At 45.9% G+C, this 12,373-nt stretch overlaps 1 protein-coding gene across 7 annotated transcripts in view; it reads left to right on the forward strand.

The window, feature by feature from the left end:
- Window positions 1-12,373, forward strand: part of DENND2B (DENN domain containing 2B) — a 272,711-nt gene that overhangs the window by 121,737 nt on the left and 138,601 nt on the right. The gene's annotated exons all lie outside the window — the stretch shown is intronic.

Here is a 12,373-nt window from a genome sequence, read left to right on the forward strand (position 1 = left end):
TGTGGAGTCTATGGAGAAACGCGTACAGCGCATGCATCGCATCAGTGTAATCGGTGCACAGTTTGTGTTTAACACTGCAAAGTATCAGAAAAGCTTTGTCATTTATTTATCCATGTGTGAAAAATACTGATGGTAAAAATGGACTCGCACATCGTACACTGATAACACATGATCGATCATATCAGGGCATGATAGACTTAGATACACAGCTCAGCAGACAGTATCACACAGGAGAGGATTAGATACACGGCTCAGCAGACTGTATCGCATAGGATTAGATACACGGCTCAGCAGGCAGTATCACACAGGATAGGATTAGATACATGGCTCAGCAGACATTATCACGCAGGAGAGGATTAGATACACGGCTTAGCAGACAGTACCACACAGGATTAGATACATGGCTCAGACATTATCACGCAGGAGAGGATTAGATACACGGCTCAGCAGTCAGTATCACACAGGATAGGATTAGATACACGGCTCAGCAGACAGTATCACACAGGATAGGATTAGATATATACGGCTCAGCAGTCAGTATCACACTTGAGAGGATTAGATACACAGCTCAGCAGACTGTATCGCATAGGATAGGATTAGATACACGGCTCAGCAGTCAGTATCACGCAGGAGAGGATTAGATACACAGCTCAGCAGACAGTATCACACAGGATAGGATTACATACACTGCTCAGCAGACAGTACCACACGGGATAGGTTTAGATATACGGCTCAGCAGACAGTATCACACAGGAGAGGATTAGATACACTGCTCAGCAGACATTATCACGCAGGAGAGGATTAGATACACGGCTCAGCAGACAGTACCACACAGGATTAGATACACGGCTCAGCAGACAGTACCACACAGGATTAGATACACGGCTCAGCAGACTGTATCACACAGGATAGGATTAGATACACCGCTCAGCAGTCAGTATCACACAGGAGAGGATTAGATACATGGCTCAGCAGACAGTACCACACAGGATAGGATTAGATAATGGCTCAGCAGACATTATCACGCAGGAGAGGATTAGATACACGGCTCAGCAGACAGTATCACACAGGATAGGATTAGATATACGGCTCAGCAGTCAGTATCACACAGGAGAGGATAAATTGGATACACGGCTCAGCAGTAAGTATCACACAGGAGAGGATTAGATACATGGCTCAGCATTCAGTATAACACAGGAGAGGATTAGATACACGGCTCAGCAGACAGTATCACACAGGATAGGATTAGATACTCGGCTCAGCAGACAGTATAACACATGAAGGGATTAGATACACGGCTCAGCAGTCAGTATTACACAGGAGAGGATTAGATACGCGGCTCAGCAGACAGTATAACACAGGAGAGGATTAGATACACAGCTCAGCAGTCAGTATCACACAGGAGAGGATTAGATATGCGGCTCAGCAGACAGTATAACACAGGATAGGATTAGATACACGGCTCAGCAGTCAGTATCACACATGAAAGGATTAGATACACGGCTCAGCAGACAGTATCACGCAGGAGAGGATTAGATACACGGCTGAGCAGTCAGTATCACACAGGAGAGGATTAGATACACGGCTCAGCAGTCAGTATCACACATGAAAGGATTAGATACACGGCTCAGCAGACAGTATCACGCAGGAGAGGATTAGATACACGGCTGAGCAGTCAGTATCACACAGGAGAGGATTAGATACACGGCTCAGCAGTTATCACACATGAAGGGATTAGATATGTTAGTTTAGCAGGCGGTAAAGGTCCCGTCACACCTAGCGATGCTATAACGATCCCGACAGCAATACGACACGACAGGGATCGTTGCCGCATCGCTATGTGATCGCTATTGAGATGTCAGATAGTCCAATCTACCCAAAGATGGAGCAACGATCTAGCGTGTCATAGCGACCTTTGTAACGATGTCGTTGGGACCGCTAATCCCCGCCTTGTCTTGCTTCTGAATCGTTAACGAGGTCGTTAGGCTAGGTGTCAAACGTGACAATACAAGCGACTCAGCGGGACATGAGCGACCAAAAATATGTCCAGACATTTCGGGCACGATCAGCGATACCCGGCAGGGGGGCTGGTCGCTGGTCACTGTCAAACACAGCGATCTCGCTAGTAAGATCGCTATAACGTCACAGTTCTAGTGACTCAGCAGCGATCTCGCTTAGTGTGACAGGGCCTTAGCTCATGAGAAACTTAGGCCTCATTCTGACATCAGTATTTTTCACATGTGCTAAAAATTGTACTGTTGTCATCAGTGTTTGGTCAGTGTGCCATCAGTGTCTAATTATTATGGTCACTTTTTACTGTCAGTGTTTGGTCACTTTTTACTGTCAGTGCTTGGTCAGTGTGCCATCAGTGTCTATTTATTATTATGGTCTCTTTTTACCGTTAGTGTTTGGTCTCTTTTTACTGTCAGTGTTTGGTCTCTTTTTACCATCCGTGTTTGGTCACTTTTTACTGTCAGTGTTTCGTCACATTTTATGATCAGTGTTGCTTCTCATGTGGATCAATAAGTGACAAAGCTTCTCTTTGTGGCAGTGTTAATCACAGACTTTGCGCTGATGCCATTGATTTGTACAGGCACTTTTCATCTGTGGCACCGTAAAAAAAAAAAATGGACATGTCTCCTTGAGTTTTGCACAGACACACTATTTGTGACAAAAAAATGGACGTGTGAGCAGCCCCATAGACTATAATGGGCACACATTGGCTCTTTGAGAAGCACAGACCTGTGAATGAGGCCTTAGATTCGCTGGCAGATCCTTTGTTTTTTGATATAGTTTATGTATTTTTAAAAAGACTCTTCTGGATGAATCCTAGGAAAACAAATTCTGCTTTTCCCCGGTCCGGTGCGGTCCCTGTGAATGCGCATGGCGATTAGTAATACGGTTACAAGATATTGTATCTGGACTGTAATGACATCTTTGTATTACAGTTTGGGGATATTTTGAGATTTGACATATACAGAGTGACCCACAACATAAGGTTTCCCAGTGTCACGGCCTGTGTTCAGTCGTCCCTCTTCTGATTAAACGCAAAAATATTTCCTGGATCCGTGCATTCCTTGACCATGAAAGCACAAAAACACTAGTGCATGCTCTTATCTCCCACCTCGACTACTGCAACCTCCTACTCTCTGGCCTCCCCTCTAGCACTCTGGCACCACTCCAATCCATCCTACACTCTGCTGCCCGACTAATCCACCTGTCTCCCCGCTATTCCCCAGCCTCTCCTCTCTGCCAAGCCCTTCCTTGGCTTCCTATCGTCCAGAGTCTCCAGTTCAAAACCCTAACTATGACATACAAAGCCATCCACAACCTCTCTCCTCCATACATCTGTGACATGGTCTCCCAGCACTTACCCACACGTATCCTTCGATCATCTCAAGATCTCCTCTGTTATCCTCTTATCTCTTCTTCCCACAACCGCATGCAAGACTTCTCCTGTGCCTCCCCCTACTCTGTAACTCTGTACCCCAACACATCAGACTTTCCCGTACCACGGAAACCTTCAAAAAGAACCTGAAGACCCACCTCTTCCTACAAGCCTACAACCTGCAGTGATGCTCAGTCTACTGAACTGAGGCACAACCGCTCTGCCCTCTCCTAGTGTATCCTCCCCCATCCCCTGTAGACTGTGAGCCCTCGCGGGCAGGGTCCCCTCTCCTCCTGTACTTGTGTGTGCCTTGTATTGCTCATGTTTATTGTACTTGTCTATATTTGCCCCTTTTCACATGTAAAGTGCCATGGAATAAATGGTGCTATAAAAATGTATAATAATTAGCGTCTCCCGCTGCTCGTCATTGTCTGTTGGGGTCTGCGGTGGTCTTCCCTTCTGCTGCTTGTAGAATTGATTAACCTTTTTTTTCAGGCGACTCTGCTCACAGCAGTCATTGTAGTACTAGTAGACTAACTTCATTACCTGCATCTACTGGAGAAAATGGAGTATGATGCCTAGCTGAGTGGACAGGCTGGAATTTGTAGTCCGCCTTGGCTGCAGAGCCACAAATTGTATAAACCTGTCCCTGAGTGAATGATGTATGGTCAGTGGCGAGTGGGGGGCTGCACCAATCCTGAACATTAACCTTTTCTCTCCCGATATGGACTTTTCCGGCTGTCCTGGGAGTTCAGCTTTCGGATGTGAATCTTGTGTTTGTGCTGCCATCCCTGATGACACGGACTGGCCCCGGTCCCAGGACGCTCCCATTCCTAATTTCTCTGTTGGGTTTGCACCTGCAGCGTGTTCTTATAGTGTTTTTTTATTTTTAAAGCACCAATAAGGAAAGATACAAAGAGCCCTCCATAGTCCTTGGGATTCCAGCACAGATGAGCCAGTGGATCCCCAGAAAATCCTTATTTACAAGCTGCCATTATGGTGCCATGAGCGCTCACCTATCCCCCGTCAGTATGCCACGTAATCCCTGAGACTGTGGTGTGGCTCGTCATTGCTGGTCAGCTTGTAAAGAACGTGCATCGGTGGCGGATCTATAGAGCTTCTGCGCTGGATCGGCGAGGGATTGAGGACTTCCATAGTGTCCTTTGTGATACTCCCGCTGTGATATACTGTATGCTCTGAATACTTAAAAAATCCACAACATATGTCCAAGTGAGACCAGTGCTCTAAGGACTGAAGTCGTCTCTCCCCTTCAAGTGCAGGACTGAAGCTGTGTCTCACAGTCCTGGGAACGTGGCCTCTGGAAGCATCGGCCCGTTTGGTGCGCACTGTACTTTCGGGGGCTGTAGGTCACCCCTGTATTCTTGCAAGGATATCTACAGATTCTCTGGTTTCCTCTAAGGACAACAGGGACGGGACAATATGTGATGACTTGGCCAAGCACAACGTGAAGCATTGCCAACCGTCACTAGAATTGGATGGGTGGCTGTAGAGCGCATCCTGGCTCTTCAAGAATCTCCCCAGTAGGGAGGAAATATGCACTAGGCATGCATTTTGTGAAAAATTCACATTTGAGGGTTTATTACTTAACTAAACTGATAGGTAAATATCTTTAGATACATTGTATCTAGCTGTCCTTTATCACTCAAGAGGGGAAAAATAAAGCACAGGGAAAACTGATGCCGGAGCTGATTCCACCATTTTCTATGGGATCGTTCCCACATTTTGGCACATTAGTTGTTGTACTGGACTAATCTTGGAGGCACTTTAACAATATATTGCATGTAGACATCTCTTCTGTCCAACTATGGACACTGCACTATCTTGTTCCACAGTTGGACCCAATGAGGGGATGTGCAAAAAAACTACAGCAATACAAACATGAAATGGCTTCCCCACATGCAATAATTTAGTTTCTGTGAGATGCTTCTCCATTTTTCTCTGCACCGATTTTCATAGATCTCAGCCATACCCACTAACGACTGACTAGGTCACACCTGCAATTGGATTGGAATGGTTTGCACTACTGTCCCCACCGGCCACACATTGCCACATTACATATTTGCAGCCCTGCACCAATTCCTTAGCTAAACAAGGAAAATAGTGTTAAAATTAAACCAAAAGGAATTGTAGCTGAGGAGGCCGAGCGGGAAAGGATTTTACTGTTTGCCTCCGAAAATATGTAAACAGTTCAGAACCGACCACAGAAGTAAACTCAAAGTTATCGACTCCATCTGGAGAGAGCAATGACAGATACGGAATCGTGCGTCCCAGAAAACCCTGGATCTAACCTGGAGAAGAAGGCGAGGTGAGAGCAATGACAGATCCGGCATTAGGCCTCCCAGAAAACCCTGGATCCAACCTGGAAAGGAGGGTGAGGTGAGAGCGATAACAGATCCGGCATAAGACCGCCCTGAAAACCCTGGATCCAACCTGGAAAGGAGGGTGAGATGAGAGCAATAACAGATCCGGCATAAGACCGCCCAGAAAACCCTGGATCCAACCTGGAAAGGAGGTCAAGGTGAGAGCGATGACAGATCCGGCATTAGGCCTTCCAGAAAACCCTGGATCCAACTTGCAGAGGAGGGTAAGGTGAGAGCAATAACAGATCTGGCATTAGGCCTTCCAGAAAACCCTGGATCCAACCTGGAAAGGAGGTCAAGGTGAGAGCGATGACAGATCCAGCATGAGGCGTCCCAGAAATCCAAGGAGCCAACCTGGAGAGGAGGGCGAGACCTGATTGATAACAGATTCGGCATTGGGCCTCCCAGAAAACCCTCGATCCAACCTGGAAAAGTGGGCGAGAATACAGTGATAGTAGGTCCGGTATTGGGCATTTCAGAAAACCCTGGATCCAACCTGGAGAGGATGGCAGAAAGAAAGAAACACTAAATGGACATTTCGGCAGTGAGGAAGGTTTGGTGACATTTTGTTTTAATGGTGGGGATAAGGCATTATAATAACTAAGGCAGTATTAAGGAAAACGTCACCCGGTCACCAGGCTGCTTTCAGAGGAGAAATATTTGGCGATCGGTGGATTTTCTTTCAGAATTCTGTGCATTTCACAGCTGGAGACAATTATCTGGCAATATTGTATTCCTCTGACAGTTCTTGTAGCTGATGACCTCATTAGATTGATAGCGGCATAAACGGCAAGGCCCCGCGTACACCGCAAACTGCTGCACCCAACGTCTACAGAGGTGACAATCCAGGAGACCCGGGCTGCAAGCCCGTGATGGGATGAGATACATAGGTCAGAACACAGTATCACACAGGAGAGGATTAGATACTCTTTAAGCAGCCAGTATCACACAGGATAGGATTAGATACACGGCTCAGCAGTCAGTATCACACAGGATTGGATTAGATACACGGCTCAGCAGTCAGTATCACACAGGATTGGATTAGATACCTTTCAAAAGGTGGAAGAGAGAACAAGAGGATCTGCGTTCTCGATCGTAATTTTTACCAGCAGAGAAGAAATGGTTAAGGAAGTAAAGGTGGCTGGGAATTTAGAAGGCAGCGATCATGCTATCCTCACATTTTGTATTGCAAAAGGAGGAAGAGCAGCGATGACTCAGACTTTAAGGTTGGACTTCAGAAAGGCAGATTTTGGACTCAGAAAGAGGGTAGGAAAGGTCCAATGGCTGGATGTTGTAAAGGACAAATGTCCAAAAAGGATGGGAGATTTTGCTAAATGAAATTCTCACCGCACAATCGGTAACAATCCCGAAAAGAAAGAATTGGAAGTATTTAAAAAGACCAGGGTGGATGAAAACTGAACTTATCGCTTGTAAAAAAGGCAAAAATAAATGTACCGTATATTAAACGGAAAGAAGGGGCATATCTAAAGAAGAATATAATGCTGTCTGCAGGGAATGCAGGGCAAGAGTTAGAAGAGATAAAGCCACTAATGAAGTGAGGCTTGCAAGGGAGACAAAAAGCAGCAAAAAAAGGATTTTTGGGTTATTTCAAAGCAAAAGAAATGACAAAGATGCTATAGGATGAAAAGGGTGAAGAGGTAAAAAATGATGTTGAGAAGGCTGAACATTTAAATTCCTCTTTTGCATCTGTGTTCTCTAAGGACCCCGGTCACACATAGCGATCTCGCTAGTGAGATCGCTGCTGAGTCACAAGTTTTGTGACGTTAAGGCCCCGTCTCACTAAGCGATCTCCGTAGCGAGATCGCTGCTGAGTCACAACTTTTGTGACGTAACAGCGATCTCACCAGCGAGATCGCTGTGTGTGACAGCGATCAGCGAGCGGCCCCCCTGCCGGTATCGCTGATCGCTGAAAGAAATCTCTGGACATTTCTTTGGTCGCTGGTCTCCCGCTGGCCAGCATGCATCGCTGTGTGTGACAGCGGGAGACCAGCGATCAGGTGTAAAAAATAATAAAAAAAATAGTTATTCTCACCTTCCGACGTTCCGTTCAGTCATCCTGCCTCTCTCCACGCTCCGGTCCCAGTGATCCTTTGCACGAATGACCGTGAGACTTTGTTATCCCGCGAGACTGTGACATGTCGTGGTCATTCATGCAAAGGATCACTGGGACCGGAGCATGGAGAGAGGCAGGATGACTGAACGGGACGTTGGAAGGTGAGAATAACTATATTTTTTATTTTGATTCTATTTTTTACAGGATGGCCAGCGATGCCGGGCGCTCGGCATTGCTGTGCTGATCGCTGGTGAAGCTGTCTATGTGACAGCTCACCAGCGATCACATAGCGACTTACTAGCGATCCTGACACCTTGATATCGGTGTCGGGATCGCTGGTAAGTCGCTTAGTGTGACGGGGCCTTTAGTTACCAGCTCCCTGCACCAGCGCGCTGGTAACTAACGTACACATCGGGTATCTAAGGGACGCACGTCCCTTATAATAATAATAATAAATTTTATTTTTATAGCGCCGACATATTCCGCAGCACTTTACATTTCAGAGGGGATTCGTACAGACAATAGACATTACAGCATAACAATAATCATACAGTAGATTATAACAAATACCAAGAGGAAAGAGGACCCTGCTCGCAAGCTTACAGTCTATGAGGAAAGAGGTAGACACGAAAGGTGGGTGGTAACAGTTGCCCTGATTGTATGGACTAGCCATAATGTTAAGTGTGTGACAGTACAGACACAGAGGGCTAATGGATGCATAAAGCATGTGGGAACATGATGCTGGGAACCTGGTTATGGTAAAACTTTTGGCTCTGCCACACAGGGATAGATTAGGTTAATGTGTTGAGGCGATAGGCCAGTCTGAATAAATGCGTTTTTAGGGCACGCTTAAAATTGTGGGGATTGGGGACTAATCGTATTGACCTGGGAAGTGCATTCCAAAGAATTGGCGCGGCACGTGTAAAGTCTTGGAGACGGGAGTGGGAGGTTCTGACTATTGAGGATACCAACCTCCGGTCATCAGCAGAACGGAGGGCGCGGGTAGGGTGGTATACTGAAACAAGGGATGAGATGTAGGGTGATGCTGAGCCATGGAGGGCTTTGTGGGTGAGGGTAATAAGTTTATACTGAATTCTGGAGTGGATGGGTAGCCAGTGTAATGACTGGCACAAGGTAGAGGCATCGGTGTAACGATTGGTGAGGAATATGATCCTGGCTGCAGCATTCAAGACAGATTGGAGAGGGGAGAGTTTGGTAAGAGGGAAACCGATTTGAAGAGAGTTACAATAGTCGAGACGAGAATGAATAAGAGAAACAGTAAGAGTTTTTTCAGAGTCAAAAGTAAGAAAAGGTCGAATTCTAGAAATGTTTTTGAGGTGCAGATGACAAGAGCGAGCCAGTGATCGAATGTGGGGGGCAAAGGAAAGCTCGGAATCAAGTATGACCCCAAGACAGCGGGCCTGTTGCTGGGGAGTAATAGTAGAACCACACACAGAAATGGCAATGTCGGGTATAGGTACATTAGTAGAGGGAGGAAACACCAGGAGTTCAGTCTTTGACAGGTTCAGTTTCAGATATAGTGAGGACATGATGTTAGACACAGCGTTTAGACAATCGTCGGTGTTTTCTAGAAAGGTTGGCGTGATGTCAGGAGAAGAAGCGTATAATTGGGTGTCATCAGCATAGAGATGGTACTGGAAACCAAATCTACTGATTGTTTGACCAATAGGGGCAGTGTACAAGGAGAAGAGGAGGGGGCCTAGAACCGATCCTTGGGGGACCCCAACAGTAAGGGGAAGGTGAGAGGAGGAGGAACCGGCAAAAGATAGAGTAAAGGAGCGGTCGGAGAGATAGGAGGAGAACCAGGAGAGAACGGTGTCCTTGAAGCCAATGGAACGGAGCATAGTGAGGAGGAGCTTATGATCCACAGTGTCGAATGCTGCAGAGAGATCCAAGAGAATTAGCATGGAGTAATGACCATTTGATTTAGCTGTTAGCAGATCATTAGAGACTTTAGTGAGGGCAGTTTCAGTGGAGTGTAAAGAGCGGAAACCAGATTGGAGAGGGTCGAGAACAGAGTTTTCTGAGAGATAGCGGATAAGACGGGAGTGGACCAGGCGTTCCAGGAGTTTAGAGATGAAGGGAAGATTAGAGACAGGTCTATAGTTAGCGGCACAGTTTTGGTCGAGGGATGGTTTTTAAGTAGTGGATGTATGATGGCATGCTTAAATGAGGAGGGAAAAATACCAGAAGAGAGAGAGAGGTTAAATATTTTAGTTAGGTGAGGGGTCACAGCAGGGGAAAGGGACTGGAGGAGATGTGACGGAAATGGGTCACTGGTGCAAGTAGTTGGGCGAGAAGATGCAAGGAGCCTGCTTACGTCCCTTAGATACCCGATGTGAACGTTAGTTACCAGCTGATCGCTGGTCTTCCGCCTGTCACACGCAGGGATGCGTGCTGGCCAGCGGGAGACCAGCGACCAAAAAAATGTCCAGGGCTTTCCTACAGCGATCAGTGATACCGGCAGGGGGGCCAGTCGCTGATCGCTGTCCCTTAGATACCCGATGTGTACGTTAGTTACCAGCGCACTGATGCAGGGAGCTGATAACTAATGTACACATCGGGTATCTAAGGGACGCACGTCTCTTAGATACCTGATGTGTACCTTAGTTACCAGCTCCTTGTATCAGCACGCTGGTAACTAACGTACACAGCGACGTCGGGCGCTCGGCATCGCAGTGCTGATCGCTGGTGAAGCTGTCTGTTTGACAGCTCACCGGCGATCACATAGCGACTTACCAGCGATCCTGACACGTTGATATCGTCAGGATCGCTGGTGAGTCGCTGTGTGTGACTCCAGCTTAAGAAAGCAAATGTAACACCAACTGATCTTCATTGTGCCATCAAAACAATAAAAGAATTCACACTATCTTAAAAACAGAGATGGCGAGAAAACACTTAGCTAGTTTACATTAATAGGGTACTGAAAGAGTTAGCAGAGGAAATTGCAGAACCACTAGAAAGAATCTTTGAAAAATTCTGGAGAGCATGAGAAGTCCCAGAAGATTGGAGAAGGGCAAATGTTGTCCCTATCTTCAAGAAAGGAACGAAGATGGAACCAGGAAATTACAGGCCAGCAAGCCTTACTTCTATTCCAGGAAAGATCTGTGAACAAATTATTAAACAGCATGTATGCAAGTACTTGGATAAGAATACAGTAATTAACCAGAGCCAGCATAGGTTTGTTGCAAACAAGACATGCCAGACTAATCTAATTTCCTTCTTTGATGGAATCACTGACTGGGTAGATCAAGAAAATGCGGTAGATATACTATATCTCGACTTCAGCTAAGCTTTTGATAAAGTATCTCATACTATGCTTATTGAAAAAAATGACCAAGTATGGGATTGTCAAGGCTACAGTTAGGTGGATTCATAACTGGCTCGGTGATCGTACTCAAAGAATGGTAATAAATGGTTGCACATCCAGTTGGAAGAGTGTTTCAAGTGAGATACCACAAGGCTCTGTCCTGGCCCCAGTGTTCAACATTTTTATAAATGATCTAGATAAGGGAACTGAAGGTAAACTGATCACATTTGCAGCCGTTGCAAAGCTAGAAAGGATAGCTAACACTAGAGAAGACAAAGGATTCAGAAGGATTTAGATAAGCATGAACAATGGGTAGCAAATAATAGAATGGCATTTAACAGGGAGAAATACAGGATTTGACATCTGGGCAAGAAAAACAAAAATGACATCTACAGAATGGGAGGAATAGAACTAAGCAACAGCACATGTGAAAAAGACTTGGGTATACGAATAGATCACAGACTGTACTTGAGTAAACAGTATGATGCGGCAGAAAAAACGGCAGACACAGATATTAGAAAAAAACTTTGACAGTGAGAGTAATCATTGAGTGGAACAGGCTGCCACAAGAGGTGGTGGGTTCTCCTTCAAGGGAAGTCTTCAAACAGAGGCTGGACAGACATCTGTTTGAGATGGTTTAGTGAATCCTGCATTGAGCAGGGGGTTGGACTCAATGACCCTGAGCGTCCCTTCTAACTCTAACATTCAATTCTATGCTCAGTAGACAGTATCACATAGGATAGGATTAGATACCCAGCTCAGCAAACAGTATCGCACAGGATAGGATTAGAAACACAGCTCAGCAATCCTGTGTGGTGCTATCTGCTGAGCCATGTATCTAATCCTCCCCTGTGTGATACTGACTACTGAGCTGTGTATCTAATCCCATCCTGTGTGCAAAATGTAAAGCGCTGCGGAATTTGTTAGCGCTATATAAAAATAAAGATGATGATGATGATGATGATCCTGATCCTGATCCTGTGTGGTACACTCTGATTTCCTAGATCTCTGATTTGCGGCTAAATTCCCCACCAAATAGGGACATCTTGCGATTCAGGATTTTTTCCCTCTCTGTCACAGATTCCTTTCCGCTCTGATGTCTGAGCTCCAAGAAAACTTTTTATGGTTTATTAAACCGATTAAAAGTGAATCTGAAGGATCTCTGCACCTGGGTATGAGGCAAACACTGGCCCTGACTT

Source organism: Dendrobates tinctorius, unplaced genomic scaffold (assembly GCF_039654945.1).
Source record: "Dendrobates tinctorius isolate UK_male_01 unplaced genomic scaffold, ASM3965494v1 ptg000142l, whole genome shotgun sequence".
NCBI lineage: Eukaryota > Metazoa > Chordata > Amphibia > Anura > Dendrobatidae > Dendrobates > Dendrobates tinctorius.